General features: G+C 46.0%; 1 protein-coding gene across 3 annotated transcripts in view; it reads left to right on the forward strand.

The window, feature by feature from the left end:
• The first annotated feature begins 2,175 nt into the window (after window positions 1-2,175).
• Window positions 2,176-25,561, forward strand: part of Ptk2b (protein tyrosine kinase 2 beta) — a 97,149-nt gene continuing 73,763 nt past the window's right edge. For 2 of the 3 annotated variants that reach the window (XM_090353638.1, XM_090353642.1), the window contains exons 1-2: window positions 2,176-2,314; window positions 19,492-19,618. The gene's annotated coding sequence lies outside the window, so the exon portion shown is untranslated. The remainder of the gene's footprint in view (window positions 2,315-19,491; window positions 19,619-25,561) is intronic. The other variant, XM_090353639.1, reaches the window with a different exon arrangement.

Raw genomic sequence — 25,561 nt, forward strand, 5'->3', positions numbered from 1 at the left:
TAGCTACTCAGGAGGCTGAGATCTGAGGATCATGGTTCAAAGCCAGCCCCAGCACTAAAGAATATGAGACTCATCTCCAATTAGCCACTAGAAAATGGGAAGTGAGGCTGAGGCTCAAGGGGTAGGGCAGTAGCTTGGAGCTGAAGAGCTCAGGGACAATGCCCAGGCCCAGAGTTCCAGCCCTAGAACCCCACCCCCCCCCAAAAAAAAAACAACAAAAAAATAGGCTTAAATTGAAGGTTCATTAGGATGTTGATGGAGGCAAGGTGGTGGGGGGGTGGAAGCATGGTTCTTTTTTCTCTTCCTGCTCTCATATGCCATGCAGTAGTCATCTCGGATGCAGGAAACTTTCCAGCAACAGACAGTGCTCTGCACGATGGCCCGTAATTCAATTTGGACATGATTTGCCTGGGCTGAAAAGAATTCTGACCTGCTTTCTGAGAACAGCTCTCATTCTGAGTTCATTTATAGGTCTCCAGTGACTATAATCCATTGGTGTACAAAAGGCACTTCTCCCACCAGAGATGTTCAAGGTTTTGGGGAGCCAGGAACCCCAGGCAGTGATCAGATACACATTTCTCCTTTTATTTCTTTTTCCTTTTTATTTTGTTGTTTTGTTTTTGCTGTGTATTCTAGGCCAACCTCAAACTCATGATCTATCTATCTAATATTTTGTTTGTTCGTTTGTTTTGAGAGAGACTCACTAGTCTCCTTCCTTAGCTTCCCCGGTGTTTGGGATCTATCTGTTTGTATCACAAGTTCTTGATATATCATAATATCACAGTGCAAACGCAGTCATGTGTACAACTCAACTGTTTCTTTGTTCTCTACACATCCACCTAGATCCAGACTGTCTGGGTTGTACATGGTGCTGGGTGGCACTGAGGGTTCAGACCTCATCTCCCATGGAACTTGTCTGACCTCAGCCAGAGCTGAGACCAAAATGGCCATTCCAGGCTCCATCATCAGGTGGAGACAAAGGAATAGTAGACAATGTGGCCCTTCCCTTCAAAAACATGTTCCTAAGGTTACCTGTGTAGCTTCTACTCCACCCACCCTTTCACTCCCTCTTGCTCCAGACCATCTACACCATTCTTGTGGTTTCAAATGCCAGCTCCAAAGTTTGTCACCGCCTCAGACAACGTTCCGGAGCTCCAGCCCCAATGACTCTTAGTGGAAGGGTGGGGGAATGAGTAGAAGGACCTTTCCCAAACACCCAGCCAGGAGACAAAGATAATCGGAGCCAGATTGGGGATGATGGAAATGGTAGGGAGGTCTAGGGGGGGAAATGATGCATAAGAAAGATGCTTGGAGCCTGGTGCTAGTGGTCCATGCCAGTGATTATAGCTACCCAGAAAGCTGAGATCTGGAGCATCATGGTTCAGAATCATGCTGGGCAGAAAAGTCTGCAAGATTCCAAAAAGTTGTGTGAGAGAGACACAGCTTAAGTGGTAGAGCACAAGCTTTCAGCAAGATAGAGGGGCGTGGTGAGGCCCTGAGTTCAAGCCCTCAATAGCATTTGAAAGTTGCTTGGGGCAGGTTTGCAGCGTAAAGGTAGAGAACCTAATATGAGGTCTCCTGGGTTTGATCTTCAACACCACACAGACACAAAAATAAATGCTTGTAAGGATTCCTACTTTGTAGATTTCGTAGCTATAGGGAATGAAGGAGTCACTGGAGACTTCAAGAGTAACCATGGGGCCTGGGAGAAATTCCTGAGGAGACTGGCCAGCCTCTGTAGGTGAGCAATGAATGCCTGGCTGTAGACCTGGGTGGGACACCCAGACGAGAAGGCCAAGGCCTTCCTGTTCAGTTTCTTCCTCCTGGTGACACAAGTACACACCCGTCCCCCAGTGTCGGGGCCTCTCTCCATGGTATGTCTCTGGGGAGGCAGGGAGAGTGGGGACCCCACGGTCCGAAGGGAGCCGGGGGCCCGTTCTACCGACCCCTGGTGGTACTGACTCCCCGAGGCGCCCCTGGAGGGTGTCGGGGAGACTGAGGCACGGCGCAGAGCGCGCGCGCGCGCGCGGGCAGGGGTGCGGGGCCCAGAGAGCGGCGCCCGCCCCGGGGAATCGGAGGCGGCGTCTACTTGAGAGTTTATGGTAGAGGTGGGGCAGGCCCACGCGGCACTCCCCAGCCGGGGAGGAAGTGGGGCGGGGAGCCGCAGGGGTGTGGTTAGCGCTCGGAGGAGGGGGGCAGCAACCTGTCAGCCTCAGCCCGCGGGAGCCCCGCGCACGCCACCGGCCCGCGCCAGCCGCGGCCCCCCGCGCCCCTGGCCGGCCCCGGAGAGCCCTCCAGCCCGCGCCGCGCTCCGGTGAGTCCCTCCGGTCCCGCCGCGGCTTCTCGGGGTGGTGGGGACCGAAGCTGGGGTCGGGGTGGACGGCCCTGGGCCCTCGGGGAGCCGGGCGGGAGGGCTTGTTCCTGGAGCCCCGGAGCACCAAGTCTGAGCGGCCGGGCTGCCAGCCTTCGGCGGGGACACGACTTCTATTTTATTAGTAGTAGTAGTTCATTTAAAACCGAAGGGTGTTTCCCCCTTTTTGTCCTCCTGGCTGGAGTGCGGGGACCTCCCTGTGAAGGCGCTAGAAAGATCAGACCAGGAAGTCCAAACCCAACTAGAGCTTCTGTCCTTCTAAGAAGCCCCTGCGCCCCCCCCCTCCATCCCCTCTCTCCTGCCTCAGGGGTGGGCTAAGTTCCCACCCCTTCCTGGTCACTGCCACTCTCCCACACTGGAGGAATATTCTGAGTTTCTGTCGGCAAGGGGGACTGAAAGCTAATTCTCTGTCTCTGTCTCTGTCTCTGTCTCTGTCTCTGTCTCTGTCTGTGTCTCTGTGTCCCTGTCTCTGTCTCAGTTTCTGTCTGTGTCTGTGTCTGTGTCTGTGTCTCTGTGTCTGTGTCTCTGTCTGTGTCTCTGTGTCTCTGTCTCTGTCCCTGTCTCTGTCTGTGTCTCTGTCTCTGTCTCTGTCTCTGTCTCTGTCTCTGTCTCTGTCTTGTGTGAGGGTGCCTGTGTGGCTGAAGTTACTTTTGTCAGAACTGGCTGCTTGGAAGCTGCCTTTCCAACGCTGCTCAAGGGTTAAGTGCTGGGCTGCTTGTTCTACTGCCAGGCTGTGCGTGGGCAAAGCTTTGGGTGGGTGAACATGGAACATATGGGTGATGTTCTGAGGCCCACCAAACCCTGCCACCTGCCCTCACCCTCAGCCATATGACACCCATAGCTCCCCGTAGCCCCAAATTGGGAGTGAAAGCCTGCGTTTGGACCTAGCGAGGTGCCCTGGGGAGCCTTCACCAGGAAGACCTGGAAGCCAGAGGCTTTCCCAGACCTGGAGCTGGGGTGGAGCCCACTGAGACAATGTGCATGGCATGAATGGGGTGAGGCCAGCCAGGAACCCCCTCAGTGTCTAGGCTTCTCTAGTCTTCTGAAGGGGTGAGCCTAAGCCCTTCCTGGTCTGCTCAAGACTGCTGGGGGGGAGGGGAGAACATATGCCAAAAGGTACAAAGTAAACTTGTGACATCGGAGGAAGGAAGTGGTCACATTCTGAAGACCCAACTTTGGCAGGACAGTCTTCATTCACTCATTCACTCCCTGGCTTCCTACTGGATGCCAGGTCTGGTGCTTTTTGTGGGGAGACTCGGTGAGTCTGGTAAGGTCTTGCTTGTTGGGGCACAGTAGGACGGGACAAGGTACAATCAGTGCTAGACAAGGATTAAGCACAATGGTCAGAGATGGAAAGGCTTCCTGGCAGCACTGGCTCAAGTCTTGGGAGGTCTGGGGGATCTATCGGAATTAATCAGGCCAGGAAGAGAGGGGAAAGAAGAGCACAGAGCCAGGGAAGTGCAAACACCCAGGGCCAAAAGTAGTGAGAGGCTAGAAGCAGTCTGACCACAAACCCAGGAAACCAGGTCCTAAGGCTTGTTCAGAGGCTAGAGAGCAGGGTGAGGGGAGCATCTCCTCAGAGCCCAGGAAGTAATGCTCTGGCTGCCATGGCAACTCTTGTTGGAACAAAGCTTGAGACCTGGAGCTGGGCTTGACATTTCCCAGGGTGCCAGGGTTCTAAGGTGTAGATGCTAGATTCTACAAATAAAATCACAGGACAATCAGATCTGAATTTTAAATTAGCATACTAGAATATTTCGTTCTGAGTAAAAGTATGCTTCATGATGCATATGAAAGGTATTCAGACACACTCTACTTGCCTGAAGTTCAAATTTAACTAGGTGTCTTATATCTGTCTGGAAAGCAGTGGTTGGTGCTCTGCTGGGAATTCAATGCCAGGAACTGTTGTGGTGCCCAGAGGATAGGTTCTAAACAGAGTTATCTTTAACCAAACCTCTTAGATTCTAACTCCTAGATTCCAACATGACCAATGTAATCATTGTGGAGACAAAAAAAAAAAGTTGGCCAGCTTGTTATCTACACAGTTAGAGGAAGATGATACCTTGAGGTGGGGGGGGGAAGGGGAGGAAGACTGGGGTTTAGATCCTGATAGACCTGGATTCAAACCCATGTAAACCAGTTAGCTTCCCTGAGTCTCAGCTCTTGTTTGTTTTGTCTGTGATAGCTCTTGTAAATTACCCACAGGCTCTAGGGGAAAATGTGATGCACATTAACCTTTATAACACCTTCACAGAGGATGATCAAAACAGCATCCCACAACTTGGGGCTTATTTATTTCTATTTCTACTTACCTGAACACACAGAGGTCTCAGAAGAAATGCTTGATGAGCTTGGTTCCTGGCTCACGTGAGAGAAGTTAGCCCCTGGGTAAGGTGGGAAAGCTGAAATCATTTCTCAGTGTTCTACCTGCTTTCTGGACGCTTCATGGAAGGAGACGGCTAGCCAGCTCTCCTCTTGGAGGGTGGCAGGTGGGCAGAGAGGCTCAAACTTCCAGTTTAACTGGAGGGAAATGTAAATGAATTAAAGGAGAATCCATATAAAACATCCAGCACAGTGCCTCATTGGCACCAAGGTACCCTAAAATTAGACAGCATTCTTTTGTAATGAGTCTTTATTAGAAAAATGGAGCTTGGGGATAGATAAAGGAACGATGACTTGTTTTGACTTTAATGGGAACATTAGCAAGAACAAATTAGAGGCCTCTCAAAAAGGAACCTGAGGCGAGTTAAGAATTTCTTAAGAGAAAGAGGAAATGGAAAGTATGTTTCCCTTTGTGTGAACTGCTAGGTTATAAATGATCCTTCTTCCCCCCCTCCTTCCCCTCCCTCCCCCAGCCCAATAATAATCATTTTGTCCTCAATCCCTCAGGACTGCATTTAGCAGTCAGTGCTGAGAGACTGTGGTGCCTTGAGAAATTGGGAATGCTCCACTGAGGAAACATTCATATACATTTGCACTTTCAAGGTGGTGCTAAGTCTGGCAGAAAAGGAGACTGTATCACTTGGCTCTCCTTAGCATTCCCTGACTGTGACTACAGAACTCTCATAAAAGTTCTTGTTGGACATGCTGGCTCATACTTGTGACCCTAGGTATTCCAGAGACTGAGAATGGGTGGATCCTGAGACAAGGCTAGTCAGGACAAAAAGTTCACAAGGCTAGATATCAACCAGTAAAACTGGGCATGGTGGCTTACACCTGTCTCCCCATCCACACAAGAAGTGCATATGTGAGGATTGGAGTCCAAGCTTGGTTATGCAGGAAATGAGAACTTACTAGAAAAATCTTGAAAACAGAAAAGGTTGGGGTGATAGCTCAAAGGGTAGAGCTAATGCCTAACAGGCAGAGGCCTTGAATATTCAATCCCCTGTACCATGAGGAAGGAAGAGAAGGAGAAAAAGAACCTTCTTAGGTTTCCAAGGGAAATATCATTTTACATGTTGGATGCGAGTGCAGTGTGGAAACCCCAAAAACCTTTCTGAAGACATTATCCAAGTCAGAGACCTCAGGGAATGGTCTCCAGTACACAGTGTTTTAGCATCACTATCCTTCACAGATTCAGACTCCTATCTGCAGCGAGAGATCTCATGCCATGTTCAGAGCCCCTAGGGAAACCTATATCTCTGGCATGGTGATGCCAGTAGTTTCATATGCCTGAATGGCTACTAGAACAAAGTTTCGAGCAAAGATAACAGGGGATAGAGGTTGCAGAAATGAGCCTTGACGAGTAGATCTCTGAGTCTGTAGAATCCTCCTAGCATAGGAGCTTCTCTTCTGGGGACTGTGTGGCCTCACCTTCTAGATGAATGGGGCTCTGAGCTGGTCACTCTGGATGTGGCGTGGTGGGAGTAGAGACACATGCTTGCAACAGATTTGGAGCTTAGTATGGCGTGAAGAGCAGTTTGGGAGGTTTCACAGCATGTCTCATATGGAGTTGGGGCCAGTGTCAGGGTAAGAGAGCAAAAACAGGGCATTGGTGACACTCACATGTAGCTCAAACCGTTGAGTAGTCAAGAACCCCAGCTCAGAATCACTGCCCCAGCTCTTGCACCAGTCCCTGAACCAGCCCTGGAGCTCCCTGTATGACCTCAGGTGGATTGTTCGGCTGTAGTTTCCTCATTGGTAGGCTTGGGGTGGTTAAAAATAGGGCTTTGATGAACTTGGGGATCAGCAAGATAACAGCCACTACGGTTGGGCACTGATCCAACAGGAATGTCATTAGTCATTGTTGTACCAGAGTGATCTCATCATAGCCAGGTCACAAAAAGTCTGGTAGAGGAGACAGACCTTCACAGTGCTAGAGTAGTGTATGTGAATGGAAGAGCACAGCCCATTGTTTCAGCATTGTCATAGCCAGATGGCCTTATGTACCCATTTAATAACCTCGACTGCAGGTATCCAGTAGGCACCCAGTAACAGTTAGCTATCCCATTTCTTGAAGCAATGTTCACTGCACCTGTGGGGAAGTTCTATGTGTTGTTGTTGTTGTAGTGGTACAAAGGGGTTTTGAGGCAACATGTCCGTTTCTGAGTACAATGCATTTTGATTGATGTTATCCCTTAGGTTTTTCTTCCTCATTCCCCCACTCTTTATTGACAAGGAGTCTTCTTAGGCACAAAATCTAGGCCAGCCCTGAAGTCATAATCCCCTCCTGCCTCCATATCCCATGTGCCGGAATTACAGGCATGCACCACTTGGCTTGACTTTATTTTTCTTTTTGCAGTATTGAGGGTAGAACCTGGAGTCTCATGAATGCTAGACAATCTATCGCTGAGCCACATCCCAGCACCTATGTCAATTATTATTATTGTTGTTGTTATTCACAAGGACATAGTCTACCTTCTTTTTTTTTTTTTTTCTTTTTGACAGCCTATCTTCTAAGAGTTCTCCCAAAGCACACACTAGTATTTGCTCCCGGTCCAATGTGCTTTGGGAACAGCTGGTCTAAATAGCTTTTGAGCCAGCAAAAACACTGTCTTCCCATGGTCCACTAGGCCCTGAGTCCTCGCAATCAGTTCGTGCATTTGGAGAGCTGTCAGGCAGGAGAACGTGGTGCACAAAACTCTGAGCACTGTGAGGGGGTGGATGTGGGGGAAGGGAACAGCATTTTGAGTCACTCTGCTGTTTCCCAAGGTATAATTATTAGTCACAATGACGGTTTGATTTAGAGAGCCGACTCCAGGCTGCATGTTTCCATGTGCTGTCTATATAGATGTAAGGGACAGAATCATACGGTTGTTTGGTTCTCCAAGAGGCCCTCTGGGTAGACTCTGCTGGGCTACAGGTGTGGGTACTGCTCAAACCTCTGGATCTTCCACCTGCCTGGTGCTAAGGGATTTGGGGCCCCTTACAAGGCTGCCAGTCGGTGTGATTAGAACAAAGAGCAACAACTGCCAATACCCAGGAAGGACAAGCTGTTTTTGACATCTTGGCCACAGTCCACTAACATTTTTCTCCTTCTCCAGTTCTTTCTCTTCCTCTCTATGTTCTGAAATCTACCCACACAGAATCTGGAAGATCATTCTTCCAAGGCAGAGGGCTGTAAAAAATCTACCTGATCTGGTAGACTCTGGATAGATGGGTTTAATTTGTATGCCATTGATTTGTCTCCTTCCAAGTGGGTCATGTCCCCTGTCAGTGCTGAGAACAGCCTGTTCCTGCACCCCCTCCAGATGAGGGGCTGAGGTTCTCGGATTTACCATCTGAGGATTTCCCTAGCCATACTAGCCCCAACCTCTGGCGCTCCTCTCATACCTGCAGAGAATTCTCCTGAGTTTAGCTCTTCCAAAGAGTTCCTTTCCCATCTATGTGAGAAAGGTCCCAGCTATGGACCTGGGTCTTTGAAGCCACCTAGCTTGTCCTGGTTTCTGAACATTGTGCATGTGTATATTGTTCCCTTCCTGAGCTCCTTCATCCCTCCAAAGCTTCTCTTTCTTCTCTTATAAGCACATGGCACTAGAACTTTTCTCACCTAATGTTTCTACTTCCTGCCCCAGGTAGGTTCAAAAGAGCTGGGTCTCCCACCTTTGTGCATAAGCTCCCAGTAGCATCTGATCACCCTTTCTGATCACCATGGTACAGGTGCTGAGAACTGACAGAGCCCAGTTCCTCGGGTCATCAGGCCCTGTTTAGTGTAGCAGAGCCTCAGCTCAGGCAGTACTTCAGCCAGGGTGAGTGGAACAAGGACCCAGAAAAGCTCTGAAAAGATGTGTAGTATGCACCCATAGGAACTTGGGACCATGGCTGTAGTCAGAGAAGAGTGTAAATAAAAGAAGGGAAGTGGGTAGGAAGAGAGGCTGGGGTGACTCATTTTTGGTGGAGTCAAAGGTGGCAAGAGAGAGTAGATATACATAAGGGTAAAAAGTGAGCTAGCACCTGGAATGGAAACCAAAGACTATGGATGATGTTTAGAAAGCTGTGGAACTTTGGAGCTTTGTTGAGAAAGTTCCAGGTTGTTGTTGAAAGTGTTGACCTAGGGGAAAGGGCTACAGTCAGTTTCAGGGAGCAGGTGTAATGTAGGTTGGACAGAAGAGATACTGTAACAATTCAGCCCTGAGAGCCAGAATAAGTTATATGATTTGAGATAGTTAGGGTCTAGAAAATATCTACATGTCAACTGGAACCTTTTACTTTCTCAGAGCTGAAATTGGTTCTTTAGGGGCCAGACAGGGTGGCATGTTCCCGTGGCCCCAGCACATGGGAGACAATGGCAAGAAGATCACAAGTTCAAGGCTAGAGTGGACTATCTAGCAAGTTCCAGCCAATCTAATATGCATAGTAAGACCCTCATCCTCCAGAAAATAATCAGCAAGAAAAAGAACAAGAAGAAGAGGAGGAGGGAGAGAAGGAAGAGAAAGGGGAGGATGAGAAAGATGAGGAAGAGAAAGAGGAGGAAGGGAAAAAAGAAGAAAATGAGAGAGGAGAGGAAAGGAGAGGAGGAGACAAGAGGAGAGGAGAGGACTGGTTCTTTGGTGAATCTGAAAGCTATAAGGCCTATGCAACTTGCTTAAGTATATAGATGATTTAGGGTCTATGGATGATTTAGATTCTGCAGATGATTGGCTATTCTCCTTAACCTCCCGTTCCTCCATGTTCTTGGCTCACACATAGCCCCTTTGATGGGCCTTACCTTGCCATACTCTCCTCAGTAGCTTCTGAGTTAGGCGTGCACACTGTATCTGCAGCCCTTTTCTTGCCCTCTTCTCTAGGGACTACTAGGGCATGGTCATTCCCCACCTTCTTTGCTTCAGCCCTCTACTTCCAGGACTTTAAAGGACACATCTACTGGGCAGTCCACTGCCTTCAATGCTGTAGCAACTAGACTTCTTTTCCCTCCACAGTCCCCTTGCCCTATCTTCGTGCGGTTATCTTCGCTCACATAGTTAGACTGGCCTCTTCTCCCCAACCTCCACTCTACTCCTCACTTCCTAAGCCTTTCCCTGCTCATATCTTGTTCACCCCTGAATCCCCCAGATTCTTTCTACATTCCTCTCATTCCTTCCCTCCCCTTGTCACAGCCCCTACTGATTACCTAATATTACGTAATTACGCTGGAGGGCCTGGCCTCTTCCCACCTCTAGAACCTCCTCAGTGCCTTTGGACGAAAACTCAGGTGCCTTAAATGTACGACTCAGTGCCTCCCTTAATCCAAATTTCATCTCCTCTTGTAACCCAGGGTCCTTATACTTTCCAAAGCCATTCACCTCAGTCATCCTGCTCTGCCCATCAGACCTTTGTTGGAGTCCTTTGTCCTGCATGGAGCAAAGAGCCCACCTTCCACATTTGAATCCTATGCATTCCTCCTTGAAACCTGACCTCATGGCCTTTACCGCACCCCCTGGGCTTCTTCACTGCTCCAGTATTCTAGAATCTAGCAGTCCCTGTAGACCAGAGAGGAACTTTTCCTTTTACTCTCCTCCCTTGGCTCTCCAATTTCACAGTCAGGAGATTCCATTTTCTTGGCCCAGAGAAATGTGATCGTTCACTCCTTCCAGGCACACTCATGTCTGCCTCACCTGAGTCAGACACCGACCGGCTCTTCCTCATTCCCTTCGCTGGGTGTCACAACAGTTTCGACATAGCAGGACACATCAGCAGCCTCTTGATTTCTCCCCAACTGCCAGATGTTCTGCTGTCCTCTCTTGGAGAAGGAAGTTTCCTGTAGCTGGTAGACCAGAGCTCAGGAATGTGTCTACTAATCCACCTCTGGGCCTCCCTATCTGCCTAGTGCCTTTCCCCTTCCTCCATTCTCCTCTCCTGAGCTTGCCAGGGCCAGGCTGAGAGGAGGAGCCAGCTGTTGGAAAGTTAGGCACCCTTGGGAGAGGATACAAGGCAGGGACTTGGACTTTGTCCTGACAGGGAGCACAAACAATCCATTGCCATGCCTTCTGAACTCTGAACTTTTCACTCCAGCAGACCAATATTGAGCACACTTAGACACAGCAGCTCCTTATCTGCAGGGGGCCTCGGTTCTTCCAGCTGGCCTCTCAGTCTCCTCTCCCCTTTGCCAGATTGTAGAAAGGCCCATTGTGCACCCCTGTCCTGTGTAGAACACTCGGCTCCCTCCTATGTTCACACTCACTGGGTGCCTGAAGGACCATGGTCCTACCTTAAGAAAGAGCCCTACTTCCTTAGCATCCTACCCTCAGCCCTGTTCAAGCTCCTTTGTAAATCTAGTGTGGAATCTTTTCTTTTTTCTTCTTTTAGCATAAGAATGTTTCCTCTAAAAACATTATCTAAGCCAGACTAACATGAACCAGGACCTAAGTAGGGAGGGAAGGTGCTGCCAGGCACCTCGCTGCAACCCCTGAATCCCCAGGCCATCTAGAATATGGTTCATGAGATGTTCATTGTGCATGAATGCCACAAGAGCCAGAAAACTAGGCAAGTAGAAGAGAATTTAGTAAGGAGAAGCTAGTTGGGGCACACCAGGTATACAGTAGTACTGCCATCTACATCGCTGGGGATGTGCATGTAGTTGAGGACTGAATGTATTTCATTCATTGTTGGGGAATTATATATTTGTAGAGGTTTGTGTAGATTTTTGAGAGGGTTATATACGTTTTTGTGGGTTTATATGAGTTGTTAGGGTAGGTGTTATATTTACTGTTGGGGTGGGAGTTGTAAACATTGTGAGGGGGTCATATGCATTGTTAGAGAGAGAGACATATTTTTGGAGGGATCGTATTTATGCATTTGGGGGTTATGTATACATCATTACAGATTATATACAAACACTGCCTGAGAGAAGAAGCATAATTTTGACTCCCAAGCACATATGTGTTTATGGGAAGGAAACTCTTCAAGATCCTTGTGACCTAAGAGATTAAGAATTGACTCTCAAGATGGTTGGTCTCCCAAACCGTTCATAAACATGGCCTGCAGCCTTGAGTTTCTCTTGAACTCATATGTGCTGGGCTGAAAGCCCTGGTCAGGACAGAACCATGCTGTACTGAGAGCCAGTGTTGTAACCCAAGGATGCAACCTGGTACAAGCGCTCAGTTGGCATTCACTGGGTACAACATGTGCCAGAGCACAAGGCATCCCCTCCTCCCACGAAAGAGGGCCTTTAAATCTGAATTTGCAATTTTTTAAGGATAGTACCAGCACATTGTTTTAGAGACACATTTTAAATTACATACTTTATAAAATAGAACATTAGCTTTAAAACACAGTTTTCCTTCAACTTTCCTAATCCAGAATATATCCATATTCTTAATCACTTTTTTGAGGTGTAATTCACATACGATGAAATTCCCCCTGTTCAAATGTTCTGCCACTTAGTTGGCTTTTACTACATCTACAGACTTGTATAACCATTCTCACCCACTACGAATTGCACAATCCAAGGCACTTCAAGAAAGGAACCTCACATCATTTCCAGTTACTCCTGATCATATCCTCATCCTGATCCTCATATCATTTGCAGTTACTCCACTCCCTTCAGCCCAAGCACTATTAACCTACTGTCTGTTTTTCTGGCCATTCAATGTTAATGAAATCATATAATATTATGGCCCTTATACATAATTTCTTTCATATACCATAATGTTTTGATGGTTTGTGCATATGGTAACATCTATTAATACTTCATTCCTTTTTTATTGGTGAATGCTATTTCGTTTTATTTGTCTGTTCATTGAATTGGTGAACATGTGTGTTGTTTCCACTTTTGAACTATTATAAGTAATAATGCTATAAACATCACGTGAAGTTTGTGTGGACATCTATTCTCATTTCTCTTAGTGAGACACTTGAGAGTGAAATTTCTGGATCATGTAAATAAATCTATGTTTAAATTTTGAGTAACTATCTCAACATTTTTATTATTTTACAATCCTCTCATCAGTACAAAATAATTCCAATTTCTCCTCATTTTTATTGTCTCTTGTCATTGTCTGCTATTTTTATTTTAGTTATCTTAGTGGGCATGGAGTCAAATCACTTGCATTTCATGTGATATTGAATATCTCTTCATGTATTAATTTGGCATTGACATATCTTCTTTGGAAAAATGCATATTCAGAACCTTTGATAAGTGTTTATTTTGATGTTTGCAGTATGACTACAAGAGGCTATGAATCACTTTTTAAAAACACACTTATAAGGACTTATTTATAACATTCATTATTTTGCTTTACGAAGCTGTTTGTGTCTTCAGTGATGCCTGCTTAACCAAAACCAAAAACAGATTCTATCAAGTGATCAATTCTATCAAGTGATCTTTGTAAACATCCTAAACAGATAATGCGGGAAAGAGCTTTACTTTATGTTTAAACATATATGATATTTAAAAATGGATGGATAGATAGTGGATGAATGACTGGTTGAATGGGTGGGTGGATGGATGGATGGATGTCTACATGGATAGATGGAGGATGTGTAATTCATAGATGAACTAATGGACTAATGATAAACAAGAAAAGGACTGAAGGCCAATAAGTCAAGAAGTGATACTAATCTTTCTATCTTTACTAAGGATTTTCTAACTTTAACTTACATTTCACAGACCCATAAGAAAAGTTTTAAAAAATGGGTTGTTTGGTTGCAGTTAAGAACCAAGCCATTACATTTTTTGTTGTCCAGAATATATTTAAAACATTTCTTGAAAATAGGACAACCTACTTTATACACAATGGAATTCTATGCTGCTGTCAGAAAGAAAGACATTGCCCCATTTGTAAGGAAATGGAAAGACTTAGAAAAAACCATATTAAGTGAAGTAAGCCAGACTCAAAGGAACATAGGCTCAATGGTTTCTCTCATTTGTTATAATCAGTAGAAACCTTGGGCTCTCCTAGCAGAGATTTACAGTAGAACAAAACCTAGATACATAAGGCCATATGGTATGACTCTAAATGAAAGGACCTCCAGGATATAGAAACAAAAGCCATATAATGAGTGATTGTTGTCCTTAATGTACTATGTTATCTCTCATTTCTTTTGCTGTCCCTTGGTCATCTCATATTGTTACAGTATTTCACCTTGTTATCTGATATATTGGATATATGCGTATGTGTTTATTTGAAATTGGATAGGGAAGGGGGAAAACAAGATGGGGGGCAGGGGTGGGGGGAGGGAAATGGGGACCAAGACATGAGAAAAGGCATCAATGTTTGTGAAGTAATGCACCTTCTATCTGGTGAATATAATGTAACCCTTGTATTAATTACAATAAAAAATATATGAAAAAAAAGAAAATAGGACAACCTAGACAGCTGTGGTAGTATATGCTTGTCTTTCCAGCTACTCCAGAGGTAGAACATTGCAGCTTGGGTTGAGAGTAAGTGGAGGAAACACCTTCACAAAAGCTGTACAAAGGACAGTATATTGTTATTCTTGCATCACAGTGACAACACATGACATAAACACCTTAAGCAAGGAATGATTTATTTTGGTTCATGGTTGCAAAGTTTCTTCCGTCATGGCAGGAAAAGGGATGGTGGGATAGGGCAGTTCACATCCCAGCAATGAGGGAGCAGAGAAAAGGGAATGCAGAAAGAGGTCAGGACAAGGTATAACCCTGAAGAAACCTTTAGGGATCTACTTCTAACTAGGTTCTACCCGTACCTTTTTCCACCTCCCAATAATGCCACCATGTTCTCACTCCATCAAAGGATTAATGCATTCATTAGGTCAGAGCTCTCATGATCTAATCATCTCCCATAGACACACCCAGAGTGTGCCTTACTAATCTCCTAGATGTTTCTTGATCCAATGGAATTGAGAATGATTAACCATCACAGACAGGTTCCTGCCAAGTTCACTCTGGAGACTTGTGGTGGGAGCTCAAAGTCAGGGATTAAGGCAGCGTACATGGAACTGTGATTACTTCCCCTGACAGTGGCCAGTGGGTATGGAATCAGGGGTCCAGGTCTGTATCTCTCAGGGGAGCATCCATAGAATTTTACCACTTTGAGGTAAGCCCCCAGTGGTCTCCAGTGACACTGAGAGCCATGTCATTTGGTGGGTATTTCTTTTGGATTTGAACATCCACAAAAAAGGCTTTTTTCTTTCTCAGAGTCATATACTTCCTTTAGAGTGTGGAGTTGGTGGCTTTGACATGGTGGATCAGAAGCCCTTGCAGTCTTCCCTCTGGGTCTACAGGTTTCCAATCTTCAACCAACAACCAGGCATTGGGCCAATGATGATTTCATCTATATGGAACATGTATAGGCTTTGTCTTCTTGTCTTTATTACTTAAATGATACAATGTAATGATACTTAAGTACCATCTCTGTTGTATTAGGTATTAAGGTAATCTAGGGGCAATGAAAGTCTACAGAAGGATAGGTGCAGATATGTAGACATGATGCCATCTTGTATAAGAGACCTGAGCATCCATGAGTTTTGTTACCTGTGTGGGGTCTTGGAACCGATACACTGTGGATATCAAAGGATGTCTCTATTTACTACAGGCCAGGTATTATCCTAAGTACTAGGGATACAGACACTTATGGAAACTACCTTCAAGATGAAATAGCAATGAATCAGCAGTGCACACAGCTCTATGAATACCAGATTTGCTGCCCGAATGGAGCCAATACTGTGGAGGTTAGAAGGCTAGAGGCCCCAGTGTTTACCAAGGGGAGGCTCCAAAGCCTATATGATGAGGTGGTACTGTGAAAGGCATAGCATAAAGAAAAGGTTGTGGCTGGTGTGGGAAACTGAACTGCTCAAGGTATCTGGATCTTGCAGGATGGCTGTGGAAAAATTGCTGGCTGGATTTAGAGAGACCTTCTGTTGTGGTAGTTTTGGTCTTGGGGTTTGTTTAGTGTTCCTCTCAAGCAGCAGGAAGCTATTGGACATATGGAGATAGGATCTATAACTACAGGCATTTTTAAGTTGGGATAGAAGTTAGAGTTTTGTTTTGGAGAGAAATATTTGGCACCAGGCCAGAGGAGGTCTAGTGCCAAGCATAGAGAAGCTTTGGCTAGAAGATTTGCAGCTAAGCATTCTGGGACATGGCCAAGGGCTGAAGCTGGGTTCTGCCAGTGGTGATGGTGGCAGTGAAAGGTGCAAGCCCTCTGGGAACATGGTCCAAAGTGCCTGCTGCCAACTTGGGTGCCTGTCACAGCTATCTCCTCTGCTGGCCATCAGAGAGAATGATGGTGAGGGCTATCCCCAGAGGGCTGACCCCAAGAAGAGCCCACTTCCTGTTTGCTTCCCCATAGGAGTGAGGGGGGCGGGGTAGGGGAGTGTGGCAGAGAGAACAGAAGGCTTGGCCAAGTGAGCAAGCACCAACCTGCCTCCAGAGGCGGGTAGGGAGGGTGAGACTGAGCTTACTCCACAGGATAGGAAGCCCACAAGAGTGCATCTACCCAGAAGGCTGGGTGCGGGGACAGCCAGGCATGTGCTTTTGCCCCTCAGAATGGATGATTGCAGAGAAACGCTGGGTCATCTAAGATATGTAAGATTAGGAGCCTCTGGTAGAGCCTAAGTGCTTGGGCTAGGACAGAGGTACCAGTCCCCCTGCCTCTCCCTCTAAGCACTTGGTTGCTCCATCTAGTTATGCCTGGCACATGTTTTCTTGAGATAAAATTATTTTTCACAAGTACATGCCTTGCTAAAAAAAAAGAGTAGGGTAGGGAGAAGACAGGGGCCTTGTTTCATGTCCTTTGTTTTCCAATCCTCAGCCAGCAAATGTCAGAATTCACAGCTTGTCCTTAGGAAACATTTGTTCAGATCTGAGGTTTTAGGGAAAAGGCCTACTGAGAGCATATGGACTTAAAGATGGTCTCAAGGATCATGGGAATCCAGGGCACTAGAGGGGTTCAGATTCACATCAGATACACAAAGCCTCACCTGCCCCTACCAGAGGTGAACCCATGAAAGGCTGGCCTCCTGAGCTGGATTTCAGTCACTCTGGTGGAGAATGACCCCAGGGAAGCTGATGGTCCTGTACTGACCATGCTGTGCCCTGGCTCCTATAGCACTGTGTGGAGTTGTGCTTCTCAGAACCACCGGGGTGCCCTCTAAAACCTAAACCCCAGGATCCCCACACACAGTTGCTGACCCAGCTAGTCTGGATGGGACCTGAGCATTGCACTTGTGACAGATTTACAAGTGACCTGGGGCCCAAACTCTGAGAATCACTAGAATTTGGGGGTCAGTAGGATAGTCCCCCAATACCTTTCCAATTCTGTATTAGAACCCCCTCACCTGGGAGCTTTGTACATACCTCTGTGGCTATCTATCTGCAGGCAAACCTAGGCACCTGTTGCTTTCTCTTTTATTCAGCTTAGTTCTTCGTGTTCTAAAAATTGTTCTGGTGAGGTCTTCATGGAACAGCCATGCTGTCACTGTGAGCTCTTCTTCCTGACCACACTGTCATCTATCCATGGTTCTCTGTCCACCCAGCCAGCTCTGCCAGCTTTTGCCTTTGTCATGGTGTTTCTCAATTAGGAATCCCCTCTCTTAGGCTTTCTGAATCCTTACCTGCCTCTCCAGTAGGGTCGCCTTCCACTCCATTTGTCCCCACACGTCTCTTCCTGACGCCTGAGACTTCCCTTCTTCCTTATTGTATCCTTCCTTGTATACTGGAGCTTCCTAGGGCTTTCCTAATCCCAAGGATGGAGTCCTGGTGCCCTGTGCCTGGCTCAGCGAGTCACACAGAAGTTGTGTTCCACCAGTGATGGCCCAGATGCACTGAAAGCCTAGAAACAACTCAAACAAACCAAGACCAAGCCATATTGACTCCAGTGGCCCCACCACGGAAGTGTATCTAGAAAGGCCTAGGTGAGGGGAAAGGAAGCCATCAGGGACCCATGTATAACATAATGTGGCCAGGAGCTAGTGGGCTCCTCAGCCTTGAGAATAATTTGACTCCTAATCTCTTCACACAAGGAACTTCCACCCCCAGAGCTATATTAGGAGTGTTTTCCTAAGGCTGCATACATACATACATACGTACATACGTACATACATACATACATACATAATTATGCTGCCTTTGGCATCCAAGTCAACTTCAGGAATTTCATTTTATGATTGATTCTTCTTTTTAAATATTTATTTATTTATTATTCATTCTTGTGTTTCTTCCAGATCTTTTCCTCCCGAATCTCTCTTTCAGCACATAGCTAAGCATTCCCCCTACCCCTTTTAACTTGCATACAACTCTTCCACTCATAGTTTCTCTCAACTCATTCTTTATGTCTTGTTCTTCTCATGGTGTCACCTGACCTGGACCCCACAGGACCTTCAGAAGCTCTGAAGGGTTCTAGATACATTTCTGGGAACCATTGCCTTTTGCTGATTATTTAAACCTGTATATCTCTCTGAAGAGGACCCACAGCTTGCAGAACACACCTTGAAAAGATTCTAGCACCGTGTTCACAGAGGCAGTCTTGGTAGCCACCCTTCAGCCTTTCCTTCATTCTTTGACCATTACAATCTCCCCTGACTCCTGGGAGAATACTGTAGGGTTGGAGAAAAGACTACCAGGCTCAACTCCTAACCCCATCTTTCATTTTTCAGGGAAATGGCAAGCACCTCATTCATTTCTGTGCCCTCTACCCATCCCTCCCAAGATTTATCTCTCCAGAAACAAGGTGGTAGCTCTTGAGTTTGTTCTTTTAAGTATGGAAAGATGAGTCTCCCTGTGGAGGAGGCATAGCCTGGGTTTGCACACAAGCCATTTTCTCCATCTGTTACAGAGGCAGATCAGGAAAGTCAAAACCTAGCTTAAGGTGTGGTAGCCTCAAGTGCCTCTCCGCCTCTCTCATCCTCATCCTTCCTCTGTACTGAATGCCGATAGTAACTGTTTTCCTTATAGGGATATTGCAAAGGTAAAAAGAAGATAAGGCACTTATGTATGTGAAGATGTGCCATTGGTACATTATATGGAGTTAGTGTTCATTCCATTTAGTTATCCGATGCTATTGGTGGCACCATTACAGTGGATAGATGTGCGTATAACTGAGAGGCCAGTTGAGCCCCACCCAGTCAGATTGCACTTGGTACAAACCCCAGCCCGCAGCCCAGGGAAGCCCCAGGACTTGGCTGTGACCTCATCAGATTCTAAACTCACTTCCTGTGCCTCTTGGCACCTCTATACTCTCACTTCTGGTCACACCAGTCCAAGGCCCCAAGAAGTTTCAGACCCCACAGACCACTGTTGATTTTGCAGGCTGCCCTGGAGAAATGGAAGCTAAAGAGGATTTAGTAAGAGCATGTAGCACTCATCCCTTCCCTGTCTCCCCTCCTTCTCCCACTTCCTTCTCTCCTTCCTTCACAGAACCTCATCTTCAATGATAATGATTAATGGAAAAATTTCTATACAGATATAGTCTTCTTCCTGGAGTGGGAGGGGGGCTTCTGTTTCCATCTCTTCTCCATCTATTGCATGAGTTTAAACAACGATGTCACATCCTCTGGGTGGAGCAGCCCATGTAGACATCTGAGTAAATGTGAGAAACCAAGTGGCGTGAGCTAGGGGAGGAGTCAATGTGGAAGCCAATACTCTAACTCCCTAGGAAAAGTGAGGAGAGTGAGGGATGATGTGGGGGTGAGTCTGCTCCTTGTGAAGAGGAGCAGTTGCTTGTCCAAGACTTCAAACCTCACATTGTGACACTGGAACTGGGTAACATTTTTTTTTATAGAACCGCTGTATTGGACTTCTGGTCTATCCAACAAGGAGAGGTAACAGACAGCGTCTGTGGCATATAGATGACTCCAGGCTTGGAAAACAAGCAAAACTGATGATACACTTGACACATTCGTGGGAAGGTGAGTCAACCCCACAAAATCCAAACTTAAATATATGCTGCAAACATGGCAGGCAGCTGCCATGGAGGCCACAGCCACAGTGAGGAGTGCAGTGAAGCAGGATATAGGCACACTAAGATTATAGAGCCTGGTTTGTCCAAAAACTCTGCAGCTAGGGTTGAGAGTTTGGCCTAGTGGTAGAGTGCTTGCCTAGCATGCACAAAGACCCGGGTTCGATTCCTTGGTACCACATACACAGAAAGAAGTCAGAAGTGGTACTGTGGCTCAAGTAGTAGAGCTCTAGCCTTGAGAAAGTCCAAGGACAGTGCTCAGGCCCTGAGCCCAAGCCCAGGACTGGCAAAAAAAGAAAAGAAAAAACCCAAAATCAAAAACAACAACAAAACACAGCTCTGCTGCTCTTCATGTCTCATTCATTTGCCAGAAGTGTTGTTCCTTCCACCAAAAACATTCCTCATTTTCCCATACTCTCTTTCTTCTTTCTATGGTTTGAAATACTCTTCCACTTTCTACCACACCTCCTTCATGGGCCTGTACTGGCTTTTCCTGGGTCCATCTTGCCTGTAATGACAGAGAGCAAGTATTCTCTTCCTCCAGTCTCTGCCCCCTCCAGCAAACTGGCCAGTGTTAAAATCCATTCTCAGATATGTCTGACGACTTAAGAAGAATCTACCACACAAGAAGTTTTCAACATTTCTCTCAAAACTCCAGTGTGTAATATAGGGCAGCTGGCTGTGATTGCAGAGTTAAGGAGAACCTGATTCAGCTATGGATCTGGAGACTCAAGATCATGGTATATGCTGGATGCCATTTGCTCCTTAGAGCTCCAGGGTTCCATTTGCTCATGGAGAAGTGCTCAGAAAGAGGCTATGTACATCTTTGCTTTTAATCTGTCCTCAGAATTCATTGTACTGCGGAGGAAAGTGCATTGTACATAAAAATGGTTTGTCACCAAGAACCAGAAGTGTCCCCATTGGACTGTTCAAAGTCATCACTCTTTTCCTATAGAAGTCTCTCCCTAGAGCTCCCAGGTAGTCCCAATGGCACACTGCACTCATTGTACTCATCTTCTCACTGACTTGAGCTCTCACAGACCTGCAAAGATGGGGGTCACTCGGCCAGGAGTTTGGCCTACTGGTAGAGTGCTTACCTAGCATGCATGAAGACCTGGGCTCGATTCCTCAGTACTACATACACAGAAAAGCCAGCAGTGGTGCTGTGGCTTAAGTGGTAGAGCTCTAGCCTTGAGAAAGCCCAAGAACAGTGCTCAGGCCCTGAGCTAAAGTCCAGGACTAGCCAAAAAAAAAAAAAAAAAAGATGGGGGCCACTAACCATTTTGTTGAGCTCCTAGCATCCTACCACCTCTTTATCCACTTTGGCTGACTTTGTCTTCTTTTTTTTTTTTTTTTGGCCAGTCCTGGGCTTGAGCTCAGGGCCTGAGCACTGTCCTTGGACTTTCTCAAGGCTAGAACTCTACCACTTGAGCCTCAGCACCACTTCTGGCTTTTTCTATATTTGTGGTACCAAGGAATCAAACCCGGGTCTTCGTGCATGCTAGGCAAGCACTTTAACCACTAGGCCAAATTCCCGGCCTGACTTTGTCTTCTTAAAAGAAAGTGCACACACACACACACATACACACACACATTGCTTACACCAGTACTGGGACTTGAATTTGGAGCCTGATCACTATCTCTTAGCTTTTTCCAGTGAAGGCCTGTACTTTACCACTTGAGCCATAGCTTCACTTTCAGTGTTTTGCTGGTTAATTGGAAGTAAGTTTCATGGACTTTTTTTTGCCTGGGCTGGCTTTGGACCACGATCCTCAGATCTCAGCCTTCTAAGAAGGTAGGATTATAGGCATGAGCCACTGATGCCTGGCTCTGCTGCCTCTTGCACTGCCTTAGAGATGGCTACTCTTCCAAGGCACTCCAGGGTGATGTGCTAAGCTGCTTCTACACCTGCAGAGGAAGAGCCTCCCTCTCCCCTGACATAGTCCATTCCGTTTGCTTCAACTTAACAAAGCCATTAAGTTTCACAAACAGAAGGGACTTTCCTTTCTAATTCAAGTCAAAAAATAAAATCTATAGAGAAAATGAATATTTAGTAGCAAATGGAAAAAGTAGAAATATCCTAGAAGGTAAAAACCATTGAAACAAAATACCTGAAATTTGTCTCCTGTGAGATCCTACCGTTGGGAGTAGTTCTAACTAGAACCTGACCCTTTTCCCATTTTGTGAATACTCAAGTGTTTCTCCTTTTGACCTTGACCATTCATTCCCTCTGCCTGACAGGGCTCTCCCAAACATCACTTGTCACAACACTTCAGTCAAAGCAAACTTGAAAGAACCTACTTTTCTTCCCATTCCACTTTCCAACTTTCCACACTCCAACACGCACACCTCCTAGCACATCAGCCTAGTGCATCATCTAAATGCTGTTGCCTAGTTACAATATGCTTAGCAACCAGTAAGGGAAGTGTGATCGCACCTTCCAGCATTGTACATGACTGCAGACAATACAAACAGTTCCCTGGTTTCTCTCGGCAGCTCCAGGAAGGTAACTGCCAGAGGTGGCCAGCATTATGCTCTAGAAATGATGCTCATCATCCCGGGCCCAAATTGGTTATTGTTCGGCTTTTCTTTGGCATTGGGTAATGTCTTTGTGGGGGTGGCTGGGTAGGTGGTTCTTGAAGGGCCGGATTGCTCTGCTTGCACTTGTTCTCAGGATGCCTGTGATGCAGGCAGGGCAGCTTGCAGAATCCTCTCTGCTCCCACGCAGCCCTGCCCTGCACCAAGTCTGCATCCCCCACCACCAGCCACCTCATCCTCCACTGCCTCTTCCATTTGGAGATGGTTCTTCTGTTCTCTGGCACTGCCCCAGTCCCCACTGGCAGTTTTCTCCTTCCGGTACCCACTGTGCCAGCCCTTTGGATGCTCCTCTGGGCTGCAGGCGGTCCCAGCTTCCCCACTCAACATATCCTTCTCCTGGCCCTGGCCCTCCATTCAGGTGTATCCCAGCCTCCAAGCTTTGGGTGGGGGCAGACACCACACAAAGTGGGCTAAGCCCACTTCTTGCTTCCTGTTGTATGTTCTGATCAGAAACTAGGTTGTTGTGACTAGGCATTCCTGGGTGTCACACAGCACAAAAACATTAAGAAAACCGGAGTCTGAATCTACATATGTTCTAATTGTGTTACATGTAAACATCAATATATATGTGAATACATCTATATATACATATTTATATATATGGTCTTGACTCTGATTTAGGTCAAGTTTCTTTAACCCAACTCTTAATTTTCTAAAGGAAGTGGGATATTTGCTTCACAGGATTGTGATGAAAATTATATGAAGTAACAAATAGGATGAACCCAGTAAAAAACACACAGCATGAAGTTGGAGAACTTTAAAAAAATTTCTCTTCTTCCTCTTAGCATCTCTACCTCTTTGGTCTTCTTTTCATGCTTGCTGCCCTAAAGCTAAAGGCAGTTTTCTAGCTGGATTCCCTGCAGGCAGTGAGGGGCAGTGAGGGGCAGTGGTCATACTTCCGAGCTCTGCCTCTGTCACTGAGTACCTTTGATCCCAGCCTCTGTTCTCCAAGCCTAGAGGTTCCTTTCATTTGCCTGTGAAATGGATCTGTGAGCATCTGGCTTGTTAAGCCCCCAGAATTGCTGTGAGGCTCAAAGGCAGCAATGCGCCTCCATATCCTTTACACATTTCAAGCTGTTATAGAAGTTTTGGAGAAAAGCATTTTCTCAGACAAACCTGATTCAGTTTTGTTTTGCACCTGTAAAGTGTAGAGATTCCAAAATGTCTACGGTCCCTTCAAGTCCTAAAACTGTAGCCCATTGAAAGAGGACAGTCCCTTGCCATAGTTGAACCAAATCCTCTTCACAGATGCTATTTCTCTTGTAATTCTCAGAATAAATTGTAGCATATACTGTTACTGTCTATTTCCCGGGGTCCAGCAATCAAGGTGGCTGGTTATTACCTAGTTAAAACCCTCAGTCCAGGAACATTCTAGAACTTTTTTCTTATACTGGTATAGGAATGCATATGATTATGTCTTCTCAATACAGAAAACAAATGAGTCAGAACATGCCTCAGGCCTCATAGAACTACTGTGGAAGCAATTGCTGAGGTACATGTTTGGAGTTTATATCATGGACGTTTTATGGTGGTTATGTGTTTAGTAGCTGAGTTTAGAAATAGAGGATTCCAAAGCAAGAGGTATAAGAGTAGATAATGTAAGTCATTTGTACATAGTCAAATGAAAACTTGAGAAATAGACATTTGAGAAATAGAATTTTGAAGGTTGGGAGTCTAGCCAAGGGTGAAGAAACATTTCAGAGATGCTGCAGTCTCTTTTAGGAGACTTACCCCTGACAAATTGAGGGTCTTCTTTCTCTTCTTCTTTCTTTTTTCCTTCCTTCCCCTCACTTCCTTTCCTCCACATAGGGATTGAACCCAGGGCCATGTACATTCTTGACAAACATCTCACCCTTAAGCCATAGCCCCAGTCTTTGTAGATTCTTTTTGTAACAGACAGGATTCCATTGGGTAAGATGGGAGATGATGGAAGTTCTCAAGATAATTACGTGGTGTTAGTGAGGAATTTCACCTCTAGCCACCTGCTAGCCCCATGACCATGCAGGGAGCTAAACCCAGCCCACTGCTCGAAAGTACCCCCCATTGTAAAGCCACAAGAGATTGGGCATAACAAGAAGATCAACTAACTTTTGAAAAAATGCAAATATTTGAGCTGGGGGGCATATCTAGCACTTGCCTAGAAAGTTTGAGACTCAGAGTTTAAAAACATATAATATATATATATTGTATATATCATATAATATACATATATATGCATATTATATACATAAATATACATCTGTATATGTATATTACATTTGGGTAATGAGCCACGAGGAGACAGTTTTATCAATATTCTCCTTGGACATCTAGAATATAAAGCCATATAATAAAAGAATGTTAGTTTGGAATAGACCTGTCAATCACCCAATCTATTCTTCCATTCCCAAGTAAGAAAATAGACCCCATGATGCCAGCGGTGGAAAAGTGACTTGTCTAGACCCCAAATCCACTGCCTGTTCCTCTGCCTATCCCAGTGATATACCTGGCTCTCCACAGACTGGTTACAAGAGCTGCACAATTGTGCCATCAAGTAGTCTTTGCCAGTTAAAACTTTAAATTATCAACACTTCACAATTCCTGGGATTATTTCAGGAACATTGTCTTTTGAATAAAACATAGACTTATTCTACGGGGAAGTGCTCAACAGAAAATATCACTAGTACGCTAATCTCTCACAGAACACCTGGTAAGCAGGTTAAAGCCATCTGCCAGGGAGGGGGGATGTGAAAGTAGAGGTTGTATTTGATCAGCCACTGGAGGCAGGGAAACAATGCTAATGAGGTCTATGTGTGTGTGGGGGGGGGGGAGAAGCAACATGAATGCCATCCTCCATGCAGGCTCCTGTCTATAGTTTTTGTTTCTAAGGTCTTGTCAATAAGTATGACTCAGTCTGCAGTTTGGGCTCTATTTCCTCTGGGTGGGGAGCTGACTCCACAGTGCCTGTCCTGGTGACTCAAGGCCTTCTGGCAGGGCTGCCTCTCCTCTGCCCAGCTGATCTGGCTCCCTTCTGCCATTGGAGTGCTGCTAGACCTCACTCCTCCAACTTTCAAGGTTCTCAGCAGTGAGTAAGAATGGCATCTCCCCAAGCCCCACTCTATGCGGTTCTTGGTAAGCTGCCAAAATGCTTTTTTGTCTCGCCTACCTAGTCCTCTATAGAATTTGTAGTCTCTGGCATATGCATGATGCAGGGAAGGCCAAGTGAGGGTCAGAATGTATTTTAGTAAAAACACAAAAACAGAAGCCAGGAGAAGTTTCCCAGCCTTCTCTCCTCTTCTAGATGCCTGTCAGGGCA

This window comes from Megascapheus bottae, chromosome 20, assembly GCF_031878675.1.
Source record: "Megascapheus bottae isolate mThoBot1 chromosome 20, mThoBot2.hap1, whole genome shotgun sequence".
Classification (NCBI taxonomy): Eukaryota; Metazoa; Chordata; class Mammalia; order Rodentia; family Geomyidae; genus Megascapheus; species Megascapheus bottae.